This window comes from Dendrobates tinctorius, unplaced genomic scaffold (genome assembly GCF_039654945.1).
Source record: "Dendrobates tinctorius isolate UK_male_01 unplaced genomic scaffold, ASM3965494v1 ptg000089l, whole genome shotgun sequence".
Lineage (NCBI taxonomy): Eukaryota > Metazoa > Chordata > Amphibia > Anura > Dendrobatidae > Dendrobates > Dendrobates tinctorius.
Window position 1 is genome coordinate 6,831,767 of NW_027361757.1, and position 14,390 is coordinate 6,846,156.

The 14,390-nt window shown below is 42.6% G+C and overlaps 1 long non-coding RNA gene across 1 annotated transcript; it reads right to left on the reverse strand.

The window, feature by feature from the left end:
- Positions 1 to 3,053: 3,053 nt before the first annotated feature.
- LOC141098291 (uncharacterized) lies at positions 3,054 to 11,475 on the reverse strand. The gene is made up of 3 exons (XR_012234198.1): positions 11,063 to 11,475; positions 10,650 to 10,697; positions 3,054 to 3,317 (listed from the first exon to the last, which is right to left on the reverse strand). It is a non-coding gene; the product is annotated as an uncharacterized lncRNA (long non-coding RNA).
- Between the last annotated feature and the right edge of the window lie 2,915 nt (positions 11,476 to 14,390).

Genomic DNA, 14,390 nt, shown 5'->3' on the forward strand with positions numbered 1-14,390 from the left:
GCATACAGGTAAGGCCTGTTTCACACATCCGTTTGTAACCATCAGTCAAGATACGCCGATTTGCAAAAAAAAACAGATCCGCCATTTTTGTTGGTGGATCCGTTTTTTTTCTCATAGACTTGCATTATCGGCAGATATTGACGGATGGTCATCCGTTTGATCCGCTATTGTACGGATCCGCCAAGATTTTGCCGTCCGCTAAGCGGACGGGACGGAGCCTGTAACATTTTTTTCAAGCGCGGATCCACATTTTGCGCTTGTCCGGGTGATTTAACCCTATATCCCGGCTGCGAATGAATAAAAAAATTTCTCTCTCTCTCCTCACCCGACTTCCTCGATCTTCTCCACCTCCTCCATTCCGGACGTCGCGCGATCTCGGCCCCCATCTCCGGACGTTGCACGATCTCGGCCCCCATCTCCGGACGTCGTGCGATCTCGGCCCCATATCGCGATAGTCCCACTTACTCCCGGATCTCCACATCTCGCGCTCATATCTTCTCCTAGAATTTGCCTTCTATCCTGCGGTTCCTTTAAGAATCCTACATCGGCGGATCCCATCGGTCCGCCCGTCCGCTGCCTCACGTTCCTGGATCGGCGTTCACGGATCCGTAATCCGCCTTTTTGGCGGGTGCCGACTGACAGAGAAAACGTATGTGTGAAACAGGCCTAAGACTGGTTTAACCATTCTATTACCTGTGCTTTATGCCCATAGTAATAGATTAAAATTGCCCAGGGGGTGACAGATTCCCATTAAACTTTTCTACTTATACTTATTTTTTCTTACCTACACTTACCCTTACTAACCTATGCTTAGCCTTTTTACTTATACTTTTCCTTTCCTACCTATACTTATCTTTTCTTACCTATGCTTAGCCTTTTATACTTACACTTACCTTTTCTTAAGTACAATTATCCTTACCTACCTAAATTTATCATTTATTACCTTTATTTATATATACTTCTACTTTCTTACCAATACACTAATTATTTCTTATCTTTACTTACCTATATTTATTCTTTCTTACCTATACTTATCCTTACTTACCTATGCTTATAATAATATAATAATAATAATAATAATAATAATAATAATAAAACTTAGTAAAGTACTACCAATCGGTATTCAGATTAGGATTCAGTAGGGTAGAAGTATTAAAATATAACGTTTACTATGTTTGATAGAACAACCAGCGGCTAATTAAAAAACACACAAATAAAATTCATGGGTAATTACTGTATTTTTCGGACTATAAGATGCACCGGACCAAAAGACGCACCCCAAATTTTCAGAAGGAAAATAGGGAAAAATTAATCCGTCAAATTGGGGTCTGTCTTACAGTCTGAATTCGGTTTTCCGGGGGGAGGATCTGCAGCTCTGGTGGAGCGGAGTCACAGGGGTACAGGGGTAGTTCGGTGGTCTGGCGATTATATGACTCCCATCCCAGGCAGGTTCTATGGTGCTCGGTGGTACGGGGGCTCCGCCGACATTTTGTGAAAGCCTGGAACCACCTAACATCCACTGCTGCGATGGTGTGGCCTCAGGGAAAATGGCCACCGGAAGTGGCACATGCGCAGATTGAGATCTCGACACCGAGATCTCGTGTCCAGAGATCTCAGGACGAGATCTTGTTGCAGAGATCTCAATCTGCCCATGCGCCGCCTCCGGCAGCCATTTTCCCGGAGGCCACACCATCGCAGTAATGGAAATGCGGGGACTCTGGGCTTTCACAAAACGTCAGCGGAGCCTCCGCACGACTGAGCACCGATAAATATTGCCACACCAAACTGGGATGGGAGTCAGCTTCAAATCACAACAGAATCACCCGACTCCTGCTGCCGCCACACTACTGGTAAGCACATTCCAACTATATGAAGCACCCCCATTTTCCGCCCAAATTTGATGGGGGAAAGTACGTCTTCTAGTCCAAAAAATATGGTATCAGCTAACAAAATGAGTTGCACTAGTCAACATTCATGTGTAGTGATATTACTGATATACTTGTCGTGGTAAGATATATATATATATATATACAGTATATATAGTGAGGGGCGTCATTTGAGGGGAACACGTTTCCCCTCAGTGTTTTCCAAGGATTAGTTGAGAAAGTGCTCCGCGATGTGCTTCACCTACAATTCTTCAGAGGAGACAGAGACTGGATGTGGCATAAGGTGTCAGCTGTAGTGAGACAGTGCGCTCCAGTGGGTGGTACGCCGGAAGTGACACGTGCGCTCCAAGGAAGCGTCGGAAGTAATGCATGCGCTCCAGTGGATCATGTGCCGGAAATTATGTTTTTCATAGCGTGGTAATATTTTTTTTTTAATGAATGCAAGCTGCCATACTGTAGATCAGGCACTTGGCTGTGAGAACTGTATATCTCAGTCACTGCGTCTGACACTTTATTCCCCACCCAGTCTCTGATTCCTCTGAGGAATCGTAGCCGGTGAAGCACATCGTACCGCGGGGCACCTTCTCAATTGATCCTTGGAAAACACTGTGGGGAAATGTGTGGCTCTCCTATAACGGCGACCTTCACCTCTTTCTTTTTCCCATGCTAAGGATCATCTAACCTAGATCAGTCTACTACCGGGATCTGTTGAGACTGTTCCTTCTCTTAATTGTGTACAGTATGCATACTGTATATATATCACCATGACAAGTACTTAACTGCACATGAATACTGACTAGTGCAACTCATTTTGTTAGGTGATAATTACCCATGAGGATTTTTGTATTGTTTATTAGCCTATGGCTATTTTAAAGTTATACTTTTATACTTCTACCCTTCTGAATCCTTACCTATGTTGATCTTTTTTTTTTCTATACTTATCCTACCGTGCCTTTTTTTCTTTTAATTGAATTTTAAACATATTTTTGCTTCACCTATATTTATACTTTCTTAACTATACTTATCCTTACTTACCTATACTTATACTTTTTTTTTCATTTTTATTGAATTTTAAACATACTTATACTTTACCTATACTTACTTAGCCACTTATCTTTTCTTGCCTGCACTTATCTTTCCTTAAATATATTTATCCTTACTTATCTATACTTAAACATTTTTTTATTGAATTTTAAATATACTTATATTCTATACTATATCCTTACTTAACTATACTTATCTGAACAGAGTATTTATGAAGGAGGCAATTCTGGTCGTCGCTCTTCTCATCATCCTTCTTGCAGGAATGCGGGGCCAGGCGCAGCAGGTGGTTTCCTCCTCTTCCTCTGTATTTGCGCTGCCTTCTTCTGAGACAGGTTCTTCCTCCACTGTAATAGTGACATCTCCTGGAATCTGCTCTGTCTCTGGTTCCTATAGACATAATGAAGTAAAACTAAATATCGTGGCCCCAATTCATCATGTGCAATTTTGTTAAGTCACTTCCGTTTTCTGTCTTGTGTATTAGTTGCATTTTTTGGTACCAAATTCATCAAAATGGGGCACAAGATTCATGGATTTTGCATTACGTCAAATACAGGCTTTTTCTTTGTCTTGAACTAATTGTTTTTGTAACTTTTGATGCAAAAATTGCCCCCCAGTACTGGCATGCTCAAAAATTCAGCAGGGTAGGACTGCAGTAAGGTTGTGGCAAATTTAGAAATTGATGCATCAGGATAAAATATCTGGATATACTAGATTCCATCCATAAAGCAGAAAACAAAATAAAAAACTCAGGCAATAACATACAGAACAGACTTCATAAAGGCGCAAATAAAATAATGAATTATTTGCAATCAAAAAAGGCGCTGAACATAAAAAACTAGAAAAAAACAGGCGCAACGGCAATGATGAATCAGAGCCTGTGACCTGGAGCTGATCACTATGTGTAATAATCCGAGAGGCTAAGAAGCATCAGCGGAGAGATGGGGGTGATACTGACATATAACTGTGTGTAGGTAGAAATGCTGCGTAGTGATGGGGATCTGTATAGAACTACTAGAACCAAACAGAAGGACTTTTCTCCAGTTATTTCCTCTAGATGAAGCTAATGTAAATCATTTCCTGTCAGTTGAGTATAAAAATACACGCTGGATCATCACTCCCATCTAGAGATGAGCGACTTTGCCTTTTTTAGGGTCGAGTCAGGTTTCATGAAACCCGACTGTCGCAAAAGTCGGGTCGAACGAAATTGGCCGATTATAGGGAAAAGTCGGAGGCTGACTGAAACACGAAACCCAATGCAAGTCAATGGGGAAGCAAAGTCTGCAGGGAGTGGAAGACAGTAAACACACCTACAGTGCACATTTCAATGCCAAAAACATCAATTCTTATAACTGAAGCTTGTCAACCTTAATTTACTTCATAATAATAGTTATGCATTGAAAACTGGGGTTTATTTGGCTAAACTTGTGGGGGGGGGGTAGGGCTGGCTCCAGGCTTTCATGTGCCCTGGGCCAAAGAGTGTCAGTACACCCCTTTAACACATACCACAACTAATGATGCTCCAATACGGCACAGAAATATAGGTATAGTAGAATGACAAATACTTCACTGCTTACATGACTGATCTATTTTAAATTGTACAATAGCTCAAAAAAAGGACAGTATATTACTCCATACAGTATTATGGCCACCACATTGTGCGCCATACAGAATAATGAGCCCCATATATTTCTCCATACAGAATAATTGGTCACATATAATGTTCCATACAGTATATGATGAGCTCCACATAATGCTCCAGTATATGATGGGCATCATGGATAATGCTCCAGTGTATGATGGACCCTAATAATGATCCATATATAATGGGCTCCATTTCTAATGCTCCTGTGTCATGTGCACCATAGATGCCTCTCCAATGTATGATCTGCCCCATTTACAATGCTCCAGCATATGATGGGCCTCATGGATGATGCTCCAGTGTATGATGGGCCCTAATAATGCTCCATATATAATGGGCCCCATTTCTAATGCTCCAGTGTATCATGTGCCCCATAGATGCTGCTCCAGTGTATGATCTGCCCCATTTACAATGCTCCAGTGTGTGATGGGCCTCATGGAAGATGCTCCAGTGTCTGATGGGCCCTAATAATTCTCCATATATAATGGGCCCCATTTATAATGCTCCAGTGTATCAAGTGACCCATAGATGCGCTCCAGTGTCTGATCTGCCCCATTTATAATGCTCCAGTATATGATGGGCCTCATGGATGATGCTCCAGTGTATGATGGGCCCTAATAATGCTCCATATATAATGGGCCCCATTTCTAATGCTCCAGTGTATAATGGGCCCCGTAAATGCTGCTCCAGTGTCTGATGTCCCCCATTTGGAATGCTCCAGTATATGATGGGCCCCATTTTTAATTAACCCAGGTATGGTATGTGAAAAGAGCTCCATGGAGTAATCTGAAGTGTGTGCTGCCGCATCCTTCACTTTTGGTGTGGGTGAAGGACACAAGGAAAGGGGTTGCTCCTGACCAGAAGCCTGCAGTTACGACTCAGTGCTTGCATTTTGTTAAACTTCAGAAGAGGAGGCGATAGAGCTGGAGGCTGTTTCAGCAATGTAAGCCAAAAACAGTTCCTGATGCTCCGGCTTTCAAAGCAGTCTACCTACGCCAAGAAAACGGAGCCTTCCAGGCCTTCCAGAGCTACACCATGACGCAGGCTCAACACCTCCTGCCTTAGCCGCTATTGTGTTTTGGCAGTACCAGCAGATGCACCACCACCACCATCAGTACCAGGTGGCCCCCCCACACCCAAAATGGACCCAAAATACCAGCAGATATATGGTACTGTATCAGAAGCATACAGCTCTATACAGTCTAGGGATAACAGTAAATCTCCGTATATATTTCATGATTCATACACTGATGCTCACAGGCTCAGTATGGATTACCCAATAAAATAAAAAGTTGAAAAAGGGTACAGTATCACCAGATACAAGGTATATATAGTATAGTGTAAACATTCTGAATCTCCGTATACATTTCAGGAGGCAGACACAAACGCTCTCAGGCCCAGTATGGATTACACAAGAATATGAAAAGCTGTAAATGGGTAATGTAACACAAGCGTACAGCTGTATACAGTGTTGGGGTAATCTTAAAGCTCTTAATATATTGCCGGAGTAACAGACGTTCACAGGCTCATTATGGATTACACCAGAATCTAAATAGCTAAAAAGGTTACTGTATCAGAAGCGTACAGCTGTATACAGTGTTGGCCAAATTTGAAATCTCGGTATATATTTTCGGAGTCACCCTTAGACGCTCACTCAGTCTGGGTTTGACCACAATAAAAAATGTTGTAAAAAAGGTACTCGATAACAAGATAGCAAGTATATATATTATAGGGTGCAATTGAAATCTCCATATACATAGTCCCGTAGTCACTCTCAGACGCTTACTCAGTATGGATTTGACCATAATACTAAATGTCGAGCAAAGATACTGTATTGTTAGGGCTGGCGGAACGCACCAAATTATAAAGTAGTAGTAGAGGTGGTAGATTGCTGCTAGGCAATGGCGGAAGAATAGAGCGGCGTGAAAACAGTGACACGTGGGTTACATCACCCAGTGTGAACAGGAGCAGACTGTTAATTCACAGAGCCGCACAACCGCTGAACGTCGATGCCGGAGCCTGTTTAGCTCACAGAGCCCGGCCAAAGAGCGCACGGCAAATGGCCACAGGACTCAACCTCCAAGGAAGTGGAGTTAGAGTCTCTCTAGGCCTTACAGGCCTTCCAGAGCTACACCATGACGCAGGCTCAACAACTCCTGCCTTAGCTGCTATTGTGTTTTGGCAGTACCAGCAGATGCACCACCACCACCATCAGTACCAGGTGGCCACCCACACCCAAAATGGACCCAAAATACCAGCAGATATATGGTATTGTATCAGAAGCATACAGCTCAATACAGTCTAGGGATAACAGTAAATCTCTGTATATATTTCATGATTCATACACAGACGCTCACAGGCTCAGTATGGATTACCCAATAAAATAAAAAGTTGAAAAAGGGTACAGTATCACCAGATATAAGGTATATATAGTATAGTGTAAACATTCTGAATCTCCATATACATTTCAGGAGGCAGACACAAACGCTCTCAGGCCCAGTATGGATTACACAAGAATATGAAAAGCTGTAAATGGGTAATGTAACACAAGCGTACAGCTACATACAGTGGTGGGGTAATCTTAAAGCTCCTAATATATTGCTGGAGTAACAGACAGACGTTCATAGGCTCATTATGGATTACACCAGAATCTAAATAGCTAAGAAGGTTACTGTATCAGAAGTGTACAGATGTATACAGTGTTGGCCAAATTTGAAATCTCGGTATATATTTCCGGAGTCACCCTTAGACGCTCGCTCAGTCTGGGTTTGACCACAATAAAAAATGTTGTAAAAAAAGGTACTGGATAACAAGATAGCAAGTATATATATTATAGGGTGCAATTGAAATCTCCATCTACATAGTCCCGTAGTCACTCTCAGACGCTTACTCAGTATGGATTTGACCATAATACTAAATGTCGAACAAAGATACTGTATTGTTAGGGCTGGCGGAATGCACCAAATTATAAAGTAGTAGTAGGTGCGTTCGCAGCCCGGGGTCCACCGTGCAGAGGTGGTAGACTGCTGCTAGGCAATGGCGGAAGAACAGAGCGGCATGAAAACAGTCACACGTGGGTTACGTCACCCAGTGTGAACAGGAGCGATTAATTCACAGAGCCACACAACCACTGAACGTGGATGCCGGAGTCTGTTTAGCTCACAGAGCCCGGCCAAAGAGCGCACGGCAAGCGGCCACAGGACTCAGCCTCCAAGGAAGCGGAGTTAGAGTCCCTCTAGGCCCACTGAGCGTGCGGCCTCACTGCCACGTACGCCGCAGGGACCTGTTGAAGCGTATTGAGCGCGAAACGGCTGTTGTCCGTCTTCCAGCACATTGCTCCCGTGCCTATGCCGATGCCTTGTGTATGTGAAATAAAGTGATTTGATTCACATGAACGGTGAGTGCCATCCTATTTTTTCTTTCTCTTCAAAATCGAATGAGATTAGTTTGGCAATGTAGGCATTCAAAAACAGTGTACGCGGATGAGAGGATGAGTACTTTCTTGTCCTACTCAGAGTGTCTGGTAGGGTGAGCTGGACTGGAGAGCTGCATATGGGGGAAGTAGCGGTGGACCGGATGGAGTGAGAGGGGGTTGGTGATGGTATTGGTGGTGATGGCCTAGATTCAGTGTTGTATTGCAAAACCATTGTGATTCCCTGAGTGCTTTGGCCTTGCGACGACACCTCCACATTTAGTGCTGGTGGTGTGCTTAATGGTGGCGGTGGTCTTACAGTGGGGGAAGCGATGGAGCGTTGCTGGCTACCTTCAGTTGGAGCAGGTACACATGTGCTACCTGAGGTTTTGTAGTCCATCCACACTTGCAAGTGCATGTTGATTAAATGTCTAAGCATGCAACTGGTATTCAAATTTCTGAGTTGTTTACTTCGGCTAAAGGTCCTTCCGCACTTCTTACAGGTAACCTTTGCCTCATCAGTAGGATTTTGGACAAAGAAGTGCCACACTGCACTCTTCCTACTATGGTATACATTTTCTGGCCTTGCACGCTGTGCTGAGTTGACCGTCTGGCCAAGCTGTCCTGCAACTCTTTTAGTTTTTGGTCCACGTTTTTGGACAGCTACGGGCCTGCCAGATTACCGCTGCTGCGATGTCAATGCCTGCTGCGGATCCTTCTCCTTATCTGAACTATTGCCAGCGCCACCCTCCTCCCCAATGGATGCCAATCCGGGTCAAGTACTGGGTCATCCATCACCTCCTCTTCAAAGTCATCTGCACCTTCCTCTTTACCTTCCTCTGTGTCACCGTGTAAGGTGGTATAGTATGCGGGAAGGGGCACCTGAGTTTCATCAGGGTCAGATTCTGGCTCAATAGACTGCGAGGGCAATGTAGTGCTCTGGGTCAATGTAACAGCAGAATCATCCAGCAGTGGCTGTGCATCAGTGCACTCCATGTCAGATTCATCTTGGACTGGGGAATTCAGGATTTGACTGGATAACTCAGGCATGGTATGTGAAAACAGTTCCATAGAGTAATCTGAAGTGTGGGCTGCCGCATCCTTAACTTTTGGTGGAGGTGAAGGACACAAGGAAAGGTGTTTTTCCTGACAATAACCCTGCACTGACGACTCCGTGCTTGCAGGTTTCGAACGTTCAGAAGAGGAGGCAATAGAGCTGGTGGCAATTTCGGCAATGTACGCCAAAACCTGTTCCTGATGCTCCGGCTTTAAAAGCGGTTTTCCTACTCCAAGAAAAGGCAACCTTACAGGCCTTCTTGGGCCAGACGATGACGCAGGCTCAACACCTCCTGCCTTAACAGCTATTGTGCTTTTGCCAGAACCAGCCGATGCACCACCACCATCAGTACCAGCTGTGCCCCCCTGCCCATGTTTGTGGCCTCTTCCAACATACTGTACTTCCTCATGTTTGGGAAAATGTACCAAAAATACCAGCAGAGAGATGGTACTGTATGAGGAGCGTCCACCTGTGTAAGGTGTATTAAAAAATCTACGTATATATTTTGTTAGTCACAGACGCTCTCACAGTATGTATTTGACCGTAATCCAACAAGCAGATATACGAAACCGTATCAGAAGCGGACAGCTCTATAAGGTGTAGGCCTGGAAAAATGGAAAATCTCCTCGGCTTGTTTTTCCAGAGTCACACACTGATAGCTTCTATTTGTCTGTGATACAAGGCGGTACACGGTAGTGTGTGAGGAGCGTACACCGCTATACGTTGTCTGTATGGAAAATTGTCAATCTCCGTCTATTTGTATACGGACTGACACACGCTGTCTCTGTCTAGTTTTGACCATTATCAAACAGCAGATATACAAAACTGTTTGAAAAGCGGACAGCTCTCTAAGGTGTAGGTCTGGAAAAATGGAAAATCTCCTCGGCTTGTTTTTCCAGAGTCACACCCAGAGAGCTTCTATTTGTCCATGAAACAAGGCGGTACACGGTAGTGTGTGAGGAGCGTACACCGCTATACGGTGTGTGAAAAAATGAACGCTCAGTAACTCACCAGAGCAAAATAATAAAAGTTGGAGAGCTTTGAAAAAAGCAGTTTGAACAGCAGTGTGCACACAGCAATGCAGCTAGCAGGTAGCCTTAAAAGGCAGCCTAATCACCACCAGCGCTGCTGCACACAACAAAAATCCTCCCCTTTCACTGCACACTAACTGTACAGTGAAAAGCGCTAGCAGCAGAAGCAATTTTTTTTTTCTTCTTCCCTGCCTAACGCTCTCCCTATTCAGAATCATCAGCAGCAACACCTCTCCCTATTGTAAGATCGGCAGAAGTAAGTTGGCGGTCAGCAGTCATGGCCTTTTATACCCACAGGGACGCCACACAAAGCCAGCCAATCACTTCAATGCGCTTCTCTAAGATGGTGGTGGCCGCTGCGCATGTCATCGCGTTGCCCACAGCGTGCATCCTCCATCATTGGCTGAGAAAAGGCGCTGGAAGCATTATTTGAAACGCGACTTGGGCGCTCTGATCGGAGACCTCATGGCCAACCTCAAGCTATGGTTGGGTTTCGATCGGCGAAACCCGACTTTAGCTAACGTCGGATATTTTTTAATTTGACAGACCCGTTTCGCTCAACTCTACTCCAATCACTTACATCATCCTCTGGTATCCTGATGCCATCATCCAGCTTCATGTAGATCGGCTGCAATACAACAGGTAAGAGTTAGTTTGTTTCTATCTATTTGTTTAATACTATAAAGGTGTTGTGTCGCCTCGGTGGGATTTTCATAAATCATTGTACCCTAACACACTGTCAGGATTCGGCTACGTGTGCTGGGTCCAGCATTTGTCATGTGACCAAAAGTCAATCATTTATATACAAGTCATCAGGTCAGAACTTCAGATACTGTTCACATTCTGCCGAAAATTACACCAGGGCTGAACAATCCCATTCATTTCAATCATTCTATGATTTCCCCATATTATTGCATACTAGGAGTTATAGTTTAGAGATACCTGCAGGTAAGGGAGCACTTATATAGGCTATTGTGCCCATGAGGCGCTTACCCCGTAATCATCGTCATAGCCGTCCGCATCCTGATCCTTATAGAAGAAAATAGAAAAATTAGAAATTGTATTGGGAAATGTTTAGGCACTCTCAAATCTACACGATGATATTATTGGTGTTTTTCTCTGTGTATTTGTGTTTTTTTTTATATTCTAGTTTTGATGCCGTTGTTTTATGCTTCATGTACCAACAATTGTAGACACAAACATGATCTGCTCATATCACTTATGTAATACTCAGTGATCCGCAATCAGTCTTCTCTCACCTGTTGCAATGAGAAAAATAATCATTATTAATATTTTATGTTTTCTAGTAACAGATCGACAAGAACTCAACTTGTGTGGTTTCTGTTACAATCATTTTTATTAATCGCCAGTTGGGTCATCCTCTATATCAGGGTTCCCCAACTCCGGTCCTCAAGAGCCACCAACAGGTCATGTTTTCAGGATTTCCTCAGTATTGCACAGGTGTTTGGATTCTTGTCTGTCCAGGTGATGCAATTATCACCTGTACAATACTAAAGAAATCCTGAAAACATGACCTGTTGGTGGGCCTTGAGGACTGGAGTTGGGGGAACACTGCTCTATATGTATCTGCCCCGCTGCACATTACACAGGATAATTTATCTGGGCATAATTCCTCATCAATGGTGGTGGGATCAGGAAAATTACTGCCATTTTTCTGCTATTTTGACAGCAAAATTATCAGAGCCATCTAACTAACAGTCACCGCTTCTGAGCGTAAGGCCGTGAACACACAATTTTATTTTCGGTCTAAGTAATGTCCATGAAGAAACTGACATCACTCGGACGGTGCAAGAACCAATGTGATTCGATTAGTTGATAAGATTGTTCTTTCTTTCCATGGATTCAATCTGCGTGCAAAAAAGCATCTTAGTGGCTATTAATTTCTTCTGTAGGTCAGATGACACTTGTCTATTTGAGTCTATGAGTGGACAAAACATTGAATCCGATACGGATGAAATCAAACATACAGTACACAGCAATTTAATAGAGGAAAGAGCCTGGCACTGACAGAGTCCATGAAGTCGTCCAGCAGGTCCTAAAATCATATCCATGTAGGCCTCAGCATCATCCTCCGAGTCACTGTCCATCGCTTTACAGGATGCGATAGATCTGTAGATCGCTGCTCCTGGGCACAGATTAGAAACAGATTTAATCATGTAAGAATATGTCATATTCCAGAGCCACCAGCATAAATGTAAAAAGTGAGACCATAACCTAAAACTAGAAATGTGTGGAGTAATAAATGTACGAGAGAGGATCCAATATACAGGACGGCCGTACACATCTATATCCCCCACGCCATGAAGTCAGAGGTACGGACTTAGGTCACTTTCTGACCAAGAACTATTTATTACTCATCTGATCCCAGCATTTTACACCAGTTATGGCAGTTATTCAGTCCGGTGGGTTTCCTGTTTAACCCCTTAAAAACTGAGCAAATTTTCATTTTTGTGATTATGTTTTTTCCTAATTTTCTTGCAAGAGCCATAACTTTTTTATTTTTCTGCCATCATAGCCATACGAGGTGGTGTTTTTTGCAGGATGAGTTGTACTTTTGATTTGCGCCATTTATTTTACCTTGCAAAGTACAAGAAGAGGGTTAAATTGAGAAAAAAATACCAAATTCAGTTCTGGGTTTTGGTTTTGTTTTTCTGGCATTCATTGTGCAGTAAAATGGCCGAGCCGTCTGATTCTCCTGGATAGTAAAATTACAGCAAAACCAAACTTGCATGATTTTTTTATTTACTGAAAACATTTTTTTGAAATTTGTTAAAAATAAACAAACAAAATGTTGATCATGTCACCATTTTCCAAGACCTGTTACAGTTTCATTTTTCCCTTGACAGTGCTGAGGGCTTGGTTTTTATGTGGCGAGCTGATGTGTTTATTGATAATATTTTGGGGAAGATACCACGTTTTGATCACTTATTGCATTTTTTCTTTAAAGTTGCGGGAACGGCACCGATACAGGAGGTGAGTGTGTTTTTTTTTTCACAGTGGCAAACATTTAGACTGAGATGTTGCCCAAGTAGTGGACCCCCCACAAAGGGCACAAGGACATATATACTGTATATGGGATCGATACAACAAATAATAAAGATGATCCAAATTGTCCCATAACCATTCCCAGACACTTCAAGCTGCACCATGACTGGGATTCATCTGGATTCAAAGTGAGGGGCATTGATAGAATAGAATCATCTGTAATAAAAGAGGTGGAAACACCGGCCAAATATTGGATTTGGACTCTGAATACGCTGCAACCCCTTGGACACAATGAAAACATTAGTTTCTCCCCCTTCCTCTAACCACCTTCGCCATCTAGCTATGTATTTTTAAGGATTTCTCTTTCATGTTCTCTCTTCATGCAGCCTTGCATTATTTTCTTTCATTTTTTATACAATGATTTTTATGGGTTTTTTTTATGCAATTCCCTCATCATTCAGTTTACTTTAGTGTCTCCATGTGTTTATGTGGTTTGGCCGCCTGTGACTTTGTGTCCTTAGTTTCTGACAGTGACTGCGATGTATCGTCACATCATTCTCATCGTAATTCACTGCCCCTTTGAACCATCTGATATTCATATTTTTACCCCCTATGTAGATAAACAAGTTTTATAACATTGTTAGTATTTTATCTATATATTACTGATATATTACACAATGTCCTGTTTGGATTTTATTTTACACCTTGCACCATTTATTCTGGTTTCAGTTTGTGTGACACCCCTATATTCATTTTCATATGTGTTCTATATGTTCTTAGTTTTTCCTTCCCCCGATCCATCCCTCCTTCCCTTTCCCCCTCCCCCCTCTTCTCCCCTTCCCCCATCCATACCTTATTCCGATTCCCCCTCCCCCTCTTTTCTCCCTTCCCCCTCTTCTCCCCCTCCCCCCTTTCCCACCTCCCTTTGTCCCACTTATTTATGTACACAGGTTACATTGTGGACTCGCTGATATTCCTATATTTACTCTAATATAATGAAATCATGCCACTTAGAGGGGTATGAACATTGATCATTATGGTCACTTATTCACATTCACTCATCATTGCTTGTTTAGATATATAAAAATTATATATATTCTTTATCTCTCTTCACCTTTCATCACATACATTTATAAAATACACACTTTTTATTATATTCAATGTATTATTTATATTAAATTTTTATTATATGTAATTCATCAATCACTTTCCATTCCATTTTGTTTTTCAGCATTTGTCACCATTAATATGATCCTTATTATGTATCTGTGGCAATATTACTGTAATATCTTTATGTCATAATTAGTGATGTGCG